This window comes from Vulpes lagopus, chromosome 5 (assembly GCF_018345385.1).
Source record: "Vulpes lagopus strain Blue_001 chromosome 5, ASM1834538v1, whole genome shotgun sequence".
Classification (NCBI taxonomy): domain Eukaryota; kingdom Metazoa; phylum Chordata; class Mammalia; order Carnivora; family Canidae; genus Vulpes; species Vulpes lagopus.
Window position 1 is genome coordinate 44,419,818 of NC_054828.1, and position 13,527 is coordinate 44,433,344.

Sequence of the window (13,527 nt, forward strand, 5' to 3'; positions counted from 1 at the left end):
AGATAAGTATCCTTGTTAATTTCAAAAGTATGCTGAGAAGAACTTTTTAAGGGATAAAAAAATCAGCCCAACAAAAAAAAGATTATCAAAAGCAATTACAAGAATCTCTCAGGAAACCTAAGAAATGACCATACCTAGCAATACATTTTTGAAGTTACTATGATTCAATAATCATAAACATTACATTCTAGAATTGTAAAATGCTGAAACTGGAAAAGTTCTTTTCACATTTTACAGACAGGAAAACTAAGACCCAGAGAGGGTAAGTGATCCACTCAAGGTCACTCGGACAATCAGTGACAGAGCTGGGATTGAAGCTCTTCCTATTACAACACAATGTCTTTCAGTTCAAACCATCATTTTCTTATTGTTTTCATTGATGATTGTTTTTCGTTCATTCTTTGATTTCACAATCTCAGTGTGGTGCATTCCCATGGATGGAGTGGATTACAATGTCATAAATTTTTTTTAATTGTGAAACCCAAAGGTCACTTGCATAACTGTCATGATAGGCAGTAGGAGGATGATTTACAGATGCAGGAAATACTCAGCTGCAAAGGATTCCTCTGGCAGTTAACAGTATTCATTCTATGCCACATGCTGGAGTTAGAAGCTGCAACACTCTAACAGAAAAAAAAAATCCAAGACCAACATATAACTACATTTCACTGTTTAGTGCTCTTGGGATTAAAATACCAGTATGTCTGAAGACAGAACCCTGACCAACCACGTCTAAGGTTTGGCAAACAGGGCAAGGCAGTAACTGAATGGAGGATTAAAGTCCAGAGGGGATGGATGTGAGGTGAAATCTACTGAGCTCCCCCTATTGGACTGGCCCAGAAGGCACAGCCCACAAAAGAAGAAAATCAGAAAACACTGTCCTCCAAAACAACAATGCAGCAGAAGTCCATGGGCTTCTCTGGAGCAGGGGTTAAGGGGTAAATGAGAATGGCAGGAAGTCTGGAAGTATCAGGCCCTTATTTTGCTTAAGTAGTGACAAAGAAGCAACATGATTAGGGGTCCTCTCATTACAGTTTCCTGGAGGACTTCAGCAATGTTCAGAAGTCACTTAGAATGAACTCTCCGGTTCTATATTGTTGGTGGACTGCACAGTTGCTCCCTGGCTCCTGGAAATTTCTTGTAAGCAGATCATCTGTTAGAGAAGCCCAGCAAAGGGTTCACATGGTCATTCATGTTTGGTGTTTTGCTTTTGTTTTTTTAAGATTTATTTATTTGAGAAAGAGAGCGAGAGCGCATAAGCAGGGGGAAGGGCAGAGGGAGAAGGGTTCCCTGCTGAGCAAGGAATCCAATGTAGGACTTGGTCCCAGGATCCTGGAATCATGACCTGAACAGAAGGCAGCCACTTAACCCACTGAGCCACCCACCCAGGCACCCCTCATGGTGTGGTCTCTAAGAATGTCCTGCCCCAGGGCACCTGAAAATCAGGCTCCTAGTCAAGCTCCCTGCTCAGTGGGGAGTCCACTTCTCCCTCTCCTACTTGCTCATGCTCTCTCTCTCTCACTATCTCTGTCATTCTCTCTCAAATAGATAAATTCTTTAAAAAAGGAAGAAAAAAGAATGTCCCACCCCTTAATTGTTCGGTACACAACCTCATAAGTATATGTTACAGTCCTGCGTTTATCTTGAGATACATAGACATCGGAGTTATTTGGTGTTCCACATAATTTACTTACCTACCTAGTTCAAGTATCTAAACAAAAACATTTCTCTCTTTGGCCAGGATTTGGCTTTCTGATATTTGGTTTATAGCAATAAAAAGAGTAAGAGGCCAGCTAAGTAGATCTTTATTCAGAGGCAGGTAAAAATTGTATATATAAAGGCTGAGGAAAAGAAACCACATAGAAATACAAATGAATATGTATGCATATTTGTGCATCAGTCAAGAGAGTCCAATTATGTCACAATCATTTTTTTAAAAAACTAAAATTCCAGTGGCACAGAACTACAAAGGTTTATTTCTTGTTCATACCATAGGTCAATGGCAGATCACCTGGGGGCTCTCACCCCAATATCCAAGCTCATGGAGTAGCCACGATCTGAAACACTGCCAGCAAATGCGACAGAAGAAAAAGCATACCAAGCTACCATAGCTTCCACCTGGAAGTGACACTCATTGACTTTAGTTAACGTTTATTGGCCAAATCAAGTCTGGTGACCATGTCTGCCAATGTCCGGGAAGTGGAATGTTCCCCACAAGGAGGAGAACTGGCAGTTGGTAAATGGTCTTCCATAGCACAGAGACGAAAGGTTTCAGAGAAGTCAATCTAAGAAGATGTCCTGATATTTGGGGACAAGATATGCTAGGTTATATTACATTATGATTTATTCATCCATTTATTCATTTAACCAGACTATTACTCTTTGCCAAGCACTGGCTAGTGTTACTTCAAAGCCTGTGCTATTACCCACTGGCTGTGGGGCCTGCCCAAGTAACCATCCCTTTTTCTCACCAGAATGATCTGGTAAGGGAGCTGGAATGCCTATGGAATCAGAAGAGAAATGGGTGAAAAGAGAGCACTGCCTCATCCCGTAGAGGTAAATGAGACCAGCCACAAACTTCTGAACAAATAAACAAACTAAAGAACAGCAAAAAAAGAAGAAGAAGAAGAAGAAAGAAGAAAGAAGAAAGAAGAAGAAGAAGATGGCTCCAAGTCAAGCTCCCTGCTCGGTGGGAAGTCCACTTCTCCCTCTCCTTGCTCTCTCTCTCACTATCTCTGTCATTCTCTCTCAAATAGAGAAAGAAAAAGAAGAAAGAAGAAGAAAGAAAGAAAGAAAGAAAGAAAGAAAGAAAGAAAGAAAGAAAGAAGAAAGAAAGAAAGAAGAAAGAAAGAAAGAAAGAAAGAAGAAAGGAAGGAGAAAGAAAGAAAGAAAAGAAGAAAGGAAGGAAGGAGAAAGAAAAAGAAAGAAGAAAGAAAGAAAGAAAGAAAGAAAGAAAGAAAAGAAAAAAAAAGAAAAAAAAAGAAAAGAAAAGAAGGAAAGAAAGAAAAAGGAAACCAGCAACAAAAAACGATGAATCACGATGCACAAGGCAAAATAAAATCTGGAAGGGAATAGCAGAGATGGGAAGAATAAGAAGAACCCAGTGAACTAGCAAAGTACATCAGTGAGGGGCATCTGAGAGGAAGGGAGGATGTCAGAGAAGACAGTAAGCCCAAATCAAGGCCTGTCCCCAGACACCAGCCATCAACTGCCCTCAGGTAGGAGTCTATGAACACAGACCCCTGCACTGGGATATGCTCACACACCCTCACCAACAGACCAGTGTGCTTCCCAGCAAGGCTGCAGGCCACTCCATGGCCCAGCTGCCCTCCTGGGACAGCCACCATCTTTCTTTCCCTTTTCCATCTTGAATGGCAATTAGGAGAAGGTTAACTGAGTGTCTTTCTCCCAGGAATCCTCTTCCACTTTTCAAAATCACAGCGTTAGCAAAAGAAAATCCCAGCTTAGGCTAACAGGTAGGAACGTGGTGCGGCCCTGGGAGCTGCTGTTGGAAGTGGGGAGATTGGGCGAATCTTCCCAGCGGGAGGTTAATACTCATCATTCGGAGTTGCAGCTGAGGCCCATTTGAGTGACAGGCAGCCGGGAGCTGAAAGAGCCGCTCGGATCCCAGAACTGCTGGCATGCGGGCTTGAAAGAGATTTATTTCAGGATAATTAGCTGGGAGTATTAAAGGTGGCCAGGAAGATCCGCAATTACTGTTTAGCAAACAGAAAGGAGACACACACATGCAAAAAAAAAAAAAAGAAAAAAAAAGCCAAAAATGAAATTAAAAGACCCAAATTTTTCTCCACTTGAAAGCTGTTGAATAATTGAAAAAAAAAAAAAAAAGCTCAAAGCAACTTTACTATATTCAGACACATATGTAGAAGTGTCAGAGGGGGAAGGAAGGGAAGAAAAGAAGGGAGAGAATGGAGTCTTGGGTGACAAGACTGATGGCAAAAATAGTGTCTTCGAGACCAGGGATTTGGGGTGTAGAATTTTATGACAAATTGTTCCGATATCAAAAGGAACTTTTCATACCTCTTTTCTTTGTTGCTTCCTTTTACCAACACAAAAAGATCTGTGCCAAAACTAACATTCCTTGAACTTAAAAAAAAAAAGATTAAATCAAATCATACTAAAGTGCACATAACTGAAACAAGAAAAGTCACATTTCCTAGATATTTGGAAAGAAGGAAGGAAAGAAAGAAGAAGGAAGGGAGGAATGCAGGGAAGGAAAGAAGAGGCCCTGCAACTTGATCCTCTGTGCCATGGAAGGAATGAGCAGCTTCACCTGAGCATGGTCCTGGCACCTTCCAGAGTCAGAAGGCTGGGTGGGGTATTTCATCCTCCCATTTTTCCACATGTCCACCCTGGCCAGGGACAAGGCTGTCTAAAAACGAAGCCAGCACTTGTTTACCTCCTTTTACCATGCGGTGAACCAAAATAGGATTTTCTAAATAGTCCTCTCAAGGAGAGCCCTGTTCCTGATCGGGGACAGCCAACGTAAGGAGCATTTTCTTCTCCGAGTCTGGTTACCAACGATAGCCAAGGAGATAAACGGGGCTGCATACCTTCATATACTTTCACTTCTGGAGCACTCCAAAGAGGAGCTCAAAAGGTCCCCATCCACTCTCAGAATTCACTCACTAGAGATGCATTCCTTCCTTAGCTTTTAAATGTTCCCTCTCAGGTGTTTTCCCATAAAAAGTCTCCTTGGAGAACGGATCTTTAAGTTTTTATGAGCTAAGGTCTTGGCCTAGAGTCTTTCAAAAGCCTTCAGAAATAAATGTCAAGCCCCTGGTGGAGGGATCTGAGGAAAGGGGCACCAGACGGGAGGGGTGGGATGAGTGTAAGGAAGGAAGGCAAGGTGGCCTCCCAGGTTACACCTTCTCAAATCTGGTCAAGCGTGAATACCACACTAACTACTCAGTAAGGCTGGCAGGCTTACAACGAAAGACTAAGTCTCTGGCCATGTGTGTTTACATCATGCTGAAAAGATCTGTAGAATTTTAAAACACATAAAACAATAGTTTGTATTATTTATGGAAATATATGGTAAAAGTACAAAAGTATGCACAGCAATGATACGCATAAACGTGTCAGAGAACGAGAGCCTAGGACTTTAGTTCTCACAAGTCTTTATTCTTTAAAACAAGGTAATAATTCCAAAAGGAAATAAAGAAAGGTAAACAGCTTGAGAATTACTATAGAGGGAAGTCTGATTTGCCACACATTCAAGTGTTCCCAGGAAGTGTCACAGAAGGTGTAGGATTCATCAGGGAAGGTTCTGCTCCCACTGGCAAACAGCCTCCATCTCCCATGACTCTCCTGTGTCCACTGCCAGTCCTGACTTAGCCCAGGATTTCCTGTAGCCACAGAGAAAAGTTTATTGTTCTTCAGGTCTTACTTTCTTTTTTTTTTTTTTTAAGATTTTATTGATTGATTCATTCATTCCTTCATTCCTTCATTCATTCATTCATTCATTCATTCATCAGAGACAAAGAGGCAGAGGCAGGCTCCATGCAGGGAGCCCGAAATGGGCCTCGATGCCGGGTCTCCAGGATCACACCCTGGACTGAAGGCGGCGCTAAACCGCTGAGCCAACCGGGCTGCCCCAGGTCTTACTTTCTTCATAAGATCACAGGTTCTAGTGGGGAGAATGGTTTCTTCTGCTGGCTCTGGATTCGCCACTAAATTGCCTTCATATAGCTGGGCTGCAGGCATATGAAGGTAGAAGAGAATTCTGGGAGGAGAGGAGGTTCAGTTTTTCCGGCAATTGGGAATAATTACCCAGTGTTAACATATTCACTGAAGTACTGTTTACAATTTTAAAAATGGAAACAATCTAAATATTTGGCAATAGAAAATAGTTTACACAAATTAAGGCACATCAATAATATGGAATATTTTTTAGATTATTTATTTATTTGAGAGAGAGAAAGAGAGCACAAGTGAGGGGCAAAGGACAGAGGCAGAGTGAGAGAGGGAATCTCAAGCAGACTCTGTGCAGAGCCAACACAGGGCTCCACTTTACAACCCTGAGATCATGACCTGAACCAAAGTCAAGAATCGAATGCTGAACCAACTGAGCTACCCAGCTGCCCCAGTAATATGGAATATTTTACAGAATATTTAAAAGAATGAGAGTTATGGCAAGACATCCAAGATGTAGTAAATGAAAAATCCAAGTCCCACCTGAAACACTTTCACACTCAAAAAGAAAAAGGAACACTTGGAACACTTAAAACTAGGCATATAGTATATATACATTTTTATGTTAATGTTATCAGAGCTAGACCACTATATACAATATCAGTCATTATTCTGACCTATACCTCATCACTCTCTACCCCTCTGTGTATACAAAACAAAACTGTCATACAAAACAAAAATGTCAATGTGGCCCTTCTAGCCTTTGGTTTACCCTGGTTATTATATGATCTAAAAGACACTGGAATCACTATATTATCTTTGAGCATAAGAGTCCCTCTCTGGGTACATGAGGCAACTTACCCATCCCATAGGCCCTGTCCTTGCCCAAAGAAAAGGTAAAAAGGTATGGAAAAATCCCATCCCATAGAAGCTGTTTCTCATCTTGCAGAATCTCCGTATCTCCCCATCTCAGAGCTTATGACTCTTTCCAATCCTACCATGCACCCAACTCCCAAGTTGCTGGAGGTTTCAGAAAGGGAAGCTGTGGGCAAACAATGTCAGCTTTGACTTCATAATAAACAAAGTTGGCTCCTTCTGAGAATGGGAGAAGAAAACAGAATAAGAATGGAACACAAATTAATTTCAATAAATTATCCTGCTATGGATAGATGGACAGATGGAAGCAAAAGAGAACAGGCTAGGATATGATAGAGATCTCAGTCAGGGTTCTCTAGAGAAAAGAACCAAAAGGATAGAGAGAGAGAGAGAGAGAGAGCACAAGCTCAATGTATTAGTTCTACTGCCTTGGCTCACGTGATGGTACAGGCAAGTCCAAAATCTGTGGGGTAGGTTGGCAGGGTAAAAGCCCAAGAAAGAGTTGCAGTTTGAATCCAAAGGCATCCTTTGTTCTATTAAGGCCATCAGCCTGACTGGATGAGACCTACCTATAGTATGGACAGGGATCTGCTTTACTGGAGGTCTACCAATTTAAATGTTAATCTAATCTAAAAAACACCTTCACAGAACATCCAGAATAATGTTTCACCAAAGATCCGTCCATTTTGGCCCAAGTTGACACATAAAATTAAGCATCACAAATAGATACAGAGGAAGACAGACAGCTATAGAAATACATGATAGAAATAGACAGACAGACAAAGATAGAAGATACAGATACGTAGTCTCTGGAGAGAAACACTTTCACAATGGTTATTTTAGGAAGAAGTTGAATATATTTCTTACCTGTTAAAGTGTTTTACAATGAGAATGTACTAATACATTATTTGTGGGTGTGTGTTTACATTTTTTTTTTTAAAGAACAAAGATTCTGGAGGGAAGGAAGGGAAAAGAATGCTATTTATGCCTCCAAACTGCTGACAAAGGAACTCTGCTGTCCTCTACTGCTCCTTTGTAGAAGGGGTTAGTGCTGCTGTCACCTCTCAGATGCCAAGAGCGGTGTGAGGCACTGGATGTGGAGAAACAAATTCAACAAAGGAAGCCCCAAACTCATGGAATTTACATTCACATCATCCCATTTCAACAAGCCTATAACATAAGCACTAATGCCCTGCTTTTGCAGATGAGGAAACACAGGCTAGCTGATACTAAGAAAATGTCTCTAGGTCATACATGTTCCAGACCTTATTTTGTCTATCCTCAAATCTCCAGCTCCTCAGGATAAACACTGGACTCCCTCAGCAAAGGGACTCTGCATCTCTTGGATATTAGCACAACAAGCATGTTGCAGCTTTTACAAAGAGATTTCCATTTCCCTTCAGCAGTAAGATAAACTTTCCATCGCCTGCAGCTCCTGGGCCGTGGCTGGCAGTAGCTATATCACAGGCATGCCAAACGCAAAGAAAGTTCGAAGGACAAACGCAGCCAGAAAGCATCAGAGCTTTCCATCCAGCTTCCAGACTTATTATTTCTTATTATTTCTTGAGAGCGTCCACTGCTCTTTTAAAAACAAGGGGCCTATTTTGTGAGCTGCTCAATGGTCTATTTTAAACTCATGGGCTGTGTTTGTTTACATTCAATCCGAGGCCTTGCCCTTTGCAATAAACCGTCACTGGCATCGTAAAGAAAAGCATCGTGGAGACTGCCATATCACTGTTTACAGCTTTCTCACATGAAGAAAAGGGGTGGAAATCGAATATTTGCAATTGTCCCAGTTCTGAGAGGGCCCTAGAAAAGAAAGATGGTGCCAAGCCTACAAGTCTACGGATTCCTAGGGCAGGAGTAAGTAGTATGTAGGCGCCAGAATGGGAGAGAGTGCCTTCTCACATACCAAAGAGAAGAATAAACATAGTAACTTACTCAACAAACACTTATTGAGCACCAATGATGGTATGCACCAGGCACTGTTCTAGCTACCTGAATACAACAATGAACACAACAGAGAAGCTGCCCTCAAGAAATGGCATTCTCTTGAGGGGAAGCAGGCAACAAACAATAATTAATAACATATTATGTTATATATATTATTTTAAATATGATACTAATATGTTAATTATTAATAATAAGAATAAATATGTTGAAGAAACATTCGGTGATACACATACAAACTCAACACCTTTCCTAAAGAGAAGCCCAGGCCAAAAAAAAAAAAAAAAAAAGAGAAGCCCAGGCCTTAATGTGACATTGGCCAATCATTTAGAAGCTGTGACATCTGAACTCTGAACATTGTTGGTCTGATCTTATCACCACCTTACTCTTCCCTCTTCACCTTAGCCCAAATCTTTGCTCACTGAGGGTAGGCTCCAGCATGACCGGGAAGGAAGCCAGATTAATCTGCAACACCCTCCAGCCCCTTCCAGCCTTTTGCCCACAGCAAAGCTGCAGTCTCCACACTGACACCCAGCAGGCCCTCAGTCTTTGCTCTAAGACCCTCAGGTAGGGAGAGAAGAGTTTGCTACAAACAAATGTTTATAACTGTACAGGCTCTGGTTTACCTCTAGCAAGTATTTGCTGTTTAAATGTGAAGACCCTCTCCTACAAGGGGAATGCTTAACCCAAAATCCTACTCCTGGTGGAGAAATTTTATACTTTGTGAAACCTGAATAAGCAAGATATTTGTAAGCCAAGAGAACTTCTGGGCACTTTCCTGGGATCATAGAAGTCTCCCACTCTGTCCCTACATTTGCCTCCTGCAGCCTTCACTTGTCTAATGTCAGAGGCAAGTCGTGTTTTCCAAGGACCAGCAGTCACTATATGACACAGGAGCAGGGAGGAAGAGAGGAAGCAAGAGAGACAGACAGATATCAGAGAACCTGCACATGTGAGCAAGACATTTGTTAAGAAGGTCTTTGAACCCCTCAGGGAGAAGAAGTCCATCACAGATCTGATCTCATGGTCTATGCAAAGGGACCCTCATACTGCAGTGATGTTTTTGACAAGACCTGTGATTGATTTGCCGGTTCACTAATGAATGGACCTGGAATTGCACATTGCTTTGGCTCTAGAGAAAGCATATGATTACAGCATGCACAGTGGCAAATGCTATAATTAAAGATGCAAAACAGGGTTCATTACACACCCATTTTCAGTGCTTGGAACTTTCTGAAACAGTTTCCTTTTCAGAAGCACCATCTGCAGGTGATAAGCCTCAGGAGACCTTCTTTCACCCAGAACATACAAAAAAAAAAAAAAAAATTAAGGTAGAATTGGGGTAGAGGAAGGGAGCTTATAAATCTTTAGAATGAAAACAAACAAAAAAGCTAACACAAAGGAACCTACCTTTTCCAGGGAAAAAGTAAAAGAAGGATGCACACATCTCTCAGAATAGGGACCCAACCAGCTGGATCTCAAGAGTTGGGACAAATGCTGGCTCTCATTCAGAAAGCCACACTTGGAAATCATATCACAGCTCTGAAAGATCGCATCTCAACAGTAGATCACTGTAAGATATGGTTTGTCCTGATACTGGGTTCACAGTGGTTTCTACCAAGCCATTTAAAAATGAATAAAATAACTATAACCACAACAAAGGCAAAAAGAGCCATCATGAATGTATAGCATATCTTCCCCACCAAAGGCACCAAATAAATAGCCTGGGTGTACCTGACGTCTCTAACTTGGAGGAGGCAGAGGAAACGGTCCTTATTTTCCAGGTAGGGAAAGGAAGGTAAATGAGGCACAGACAGGTTATGTGAGCTGCCTAAGGAGAAGGAGTAGGACAACAGCCAAATCTGGACAAAAACTGGCACTCCTGATTCCCAATTCAGGGCTCATTCTCCTCAGACTGCACTGTCTCAGAAATGTCAAACATATTATGCAAGAATATCAGGAGTCTGTGTTGAGGTGGAAAAGCTTGGTTTCCAGTTAATAAAATTATCAGTACATGCACAGCACAAAAACGCTCTCCCCAACTGAGTGCAGACCACAGAGTAGGCCCTGGGAGCCCAGGCACCGGCCAAGCAGTGCATCCTTTTAAATACTAGCTAACAGTGAGGCTGTGAGATGCTGCACCTCTTATCTGCACCCCTTTCAGGAAGCATAAGTAAATATGAGCTTGAAAGAACCACCACATTTGCAGAAGCAGGGTAGAGGGAGAGGGGGCACAGACACTTAAAGCACCTATCTGACTAGTCTCAAATTTTGGCCCTCTTCTTGATCCTAAAATATAAAAGGGTGGGGGAGTGTGAAAACAGAAAAAGAACGTCACATGTACAGCTGCAAAGATGGTAAGACTGCAAAATCTGAGCAGGCCAAGCTAGGAAAACCTCACTCTAAACATTCATGCCCTTTGGCCCTCCTCAGGGGGCAAAGGACACTTGGACATGGGCCATGTGTGTGCAAACTGCCTATGTGCATGTATACACATCACAGATTGTTACTTTCTATAATTACTTAAGGAGACATTCATTATACTGAACTAGGAGGTAATTTCAAGAAATCATAGAATCCCTCTCCCTAGCGAGGAAAACTGAGCAAGTCATAGGTCAGCACCTCTGACTTGAGCCAATCTAGAGAAGCACCAATAAAGACCTCCCAAGAGAGACGCAATGGAACCCTCCTCACCTACCTCTACGTGAGCTTAACTGCTTTGCTGCTAGACAGTCCTTCCTTAAGAAGAACTTACATCCCATAGGCTGTGGCTTAAACCACCTCCCTCACTCTGTCCTGTCATTGTCAGAAGCACATTTGCGTTCTTTTGGCAAATTTCAATTTTTCTCTTTAGTACTGGTAGCTACCAAGGATTGCTGAGTAATAGAGGATAGCATGCAGATTTATGTGAAAACAAGTAAAAACCATGGATAAGGATCTTTAATGACAATCTAGATGTGTGTTTCTTCCTTAAGTTGGTATTGGTAATAGTTTAAATTACCAGGCCCATACCTGAGCTGGCTTTTGAGACAACTTCAGATATTTCTACCTACAATGATCAGTTCAATGAAAGCTCGAAGTTTAATAGTAGCTACAATTTTGGGGGCATTCTATTCCAGTACTAATTAGAATTTCTGGTGTGTATACCAGGAAAAAACTGAAGATTCTTTTTTTTTTTTTTTAAGGTTGGAATTGCTTTTATTGGGGTGAGCGCTGAAAAAATATGGAACGCTTCACGAATTTGCGTGTCATCCTTGCGCAGGGGCCATGCTAATCTTCTCTGTATCGTTCCAATTTTAGTATATGTGCTGCCGAAGCGAGCACAAAACTGAAGATTCTAAATTGAAGGTTCAATGAACATTCTGCTAAGGCCACTAACATGTACCCCACATTGCCCTCATGTCCCTCTTGAAGGGAATCAAGAAATCTGGGCTTTGGATCCTAGTATAACCACTATATAACCAATATATACCCAGGTTCTGTGCAACTCTAGGGAAATAACAGCCCTGAACTGGAGCATTTTTTCCTCCTGTGAAGTAAATTTTTCAGTACAAATGATCTCAAAAGGAGACTAAGATGTCCAAGATTCTGCCTAATAAGTCTGTGATAATAAGATAAAGCTTGTGAACTACTTTTTTTTTTTTAATGATTTATTTATTCATGAAAGACACAGAGAGAGAGGCGGAGACACAGGCAGAGGGAGAGGCAGGCTCCATGCAGGGAGCCTGATGCGGGACTCGATCCCAGATCCCAGGATCACGCCCTGAACCGAAGGCAGACGCTCAACCGCTGAGCTACCCAGGCATCCCGCTTGTGAACTACTTAGCTCAATACTTATAAGCACATGGTAAGCACTCAATATAAATGTTCACTATAACTACCAGTTAGTGATAGGCACTAACAGTTGGCCCAGGCTCACCAGTTGGAAAAGAGAGCTTTATGTCCTATTTCACTGCCCTAGAAGAATGCCACCACTGAGGCCCTAAAGGTCCAGCAACAAGTAAACTCACACTAGTTATAGAAAACTGTCCACACCCACAAGTGAGTGTGTGAAACTTCAGAATGATGAGATGTCATAAAGAAAACCACAAAGCCCCCTGAAGTCATCAATTTGGGCTGTTGCCTTGCAGCTAGCCAGCATCACCCCAAATCAGACCAACCCTACACCTTAATTACTCGATTGCTGAGCCTCAGTATACATCAAAGACCTTCCCTGGACCCTGCCTTAATACTACGGTATATGGCTTATGTCATTCATTGTACCTCCTTACTGTTTTCTTCTCCAGCACACACAGGAAGACTGCATGTCCCAGCCTCCCTGGCAGTTGGGTTGCAGCCATGCACCTGAGTGAGCTCTGCCCATTGGAATGGTGGTAACAGTGATCATGCAACTTCCGAACCCTTAAAAGCATCCAGGATTATGCCATTTCTCTTCTTCCTTTTTGTGGCAACTGTGAAGGCCACATGTGAAGATGACAAAGTAATATGATGGAAGCCACCTGGATCCAGAGAGAGGAGACTTGCCTTAAAAACCTGCCCAATCCACACTGAACTTGACAAAAGCAAAAAATGAACTCCCATAGTGTTATGGCCCAGCTATGTCAGGGCTTGTTTCTGTAGCACAGCTGATTGTATCCTAATTAATAAAGATTCTGAAAAAAAAAAGATTCTGGTCCTTCAACATATTAACAGAATGTACATGTATTAAATATACCTATAGTGTTTTTCAAATTCTGCATTACAAACTATTATTTGGTCCTGAAATCAATTTGATGGATTATAATAACCTTGTTCAATAGAAAATACAATAGAGTAGAAAATACCAGGAGCTACCTTTAGTATATACGTAAAAACTGTTTCATGAAACGTTTGCTTCAGTTTCATAAGTGTGAGTGATGTATCTGTGTGTGCCAGGTTGTGATATAAACTGCATTTCTTACTGTGGCTTGTGCTCAAAAAATGGAAAGCTTACAGCAATCTCATGAGGTAGGCATTATCCCCATTCCACAGCTAAGGGCACCATTCAGAAGATCTAAGTGATTTTTC

The 13,527-nt window shown here is 41.7% G+C and overlaps 1 long non-coding RNA gene and 1 other non-coding gene across 2 annotated transcripts in view; both read right to left on the reverse strand.

The window, feature by feature from the left end:
* Nucleotides 1-5,124: 5,124 nt before the first annotated feature.
* Nucleotides 5,125-13,527, reverse strand: part of LOC121490445 — a 31,840-nt gene continuing 23,437 nt past the window's right edge. Inside the window, exon 3 of the long non-coding RNA XR_005987674.1 lies at nucleotides 5,125-5,369. This is a non-coding gene — a long non-coding RNA (uncharacterized LOC121490445). The remainder of the gene's footprint in view (nucleotides 5,370-13,527) is intronic.
* LOC121492332 lies at nucleotides 11,699-11,805 on the reverse strand. Its single transcript, XR_005988211.1, has one exon. It is a non-coding gene; the product is annotated as a U6 spliceosomal RNA (small nuclear RNA).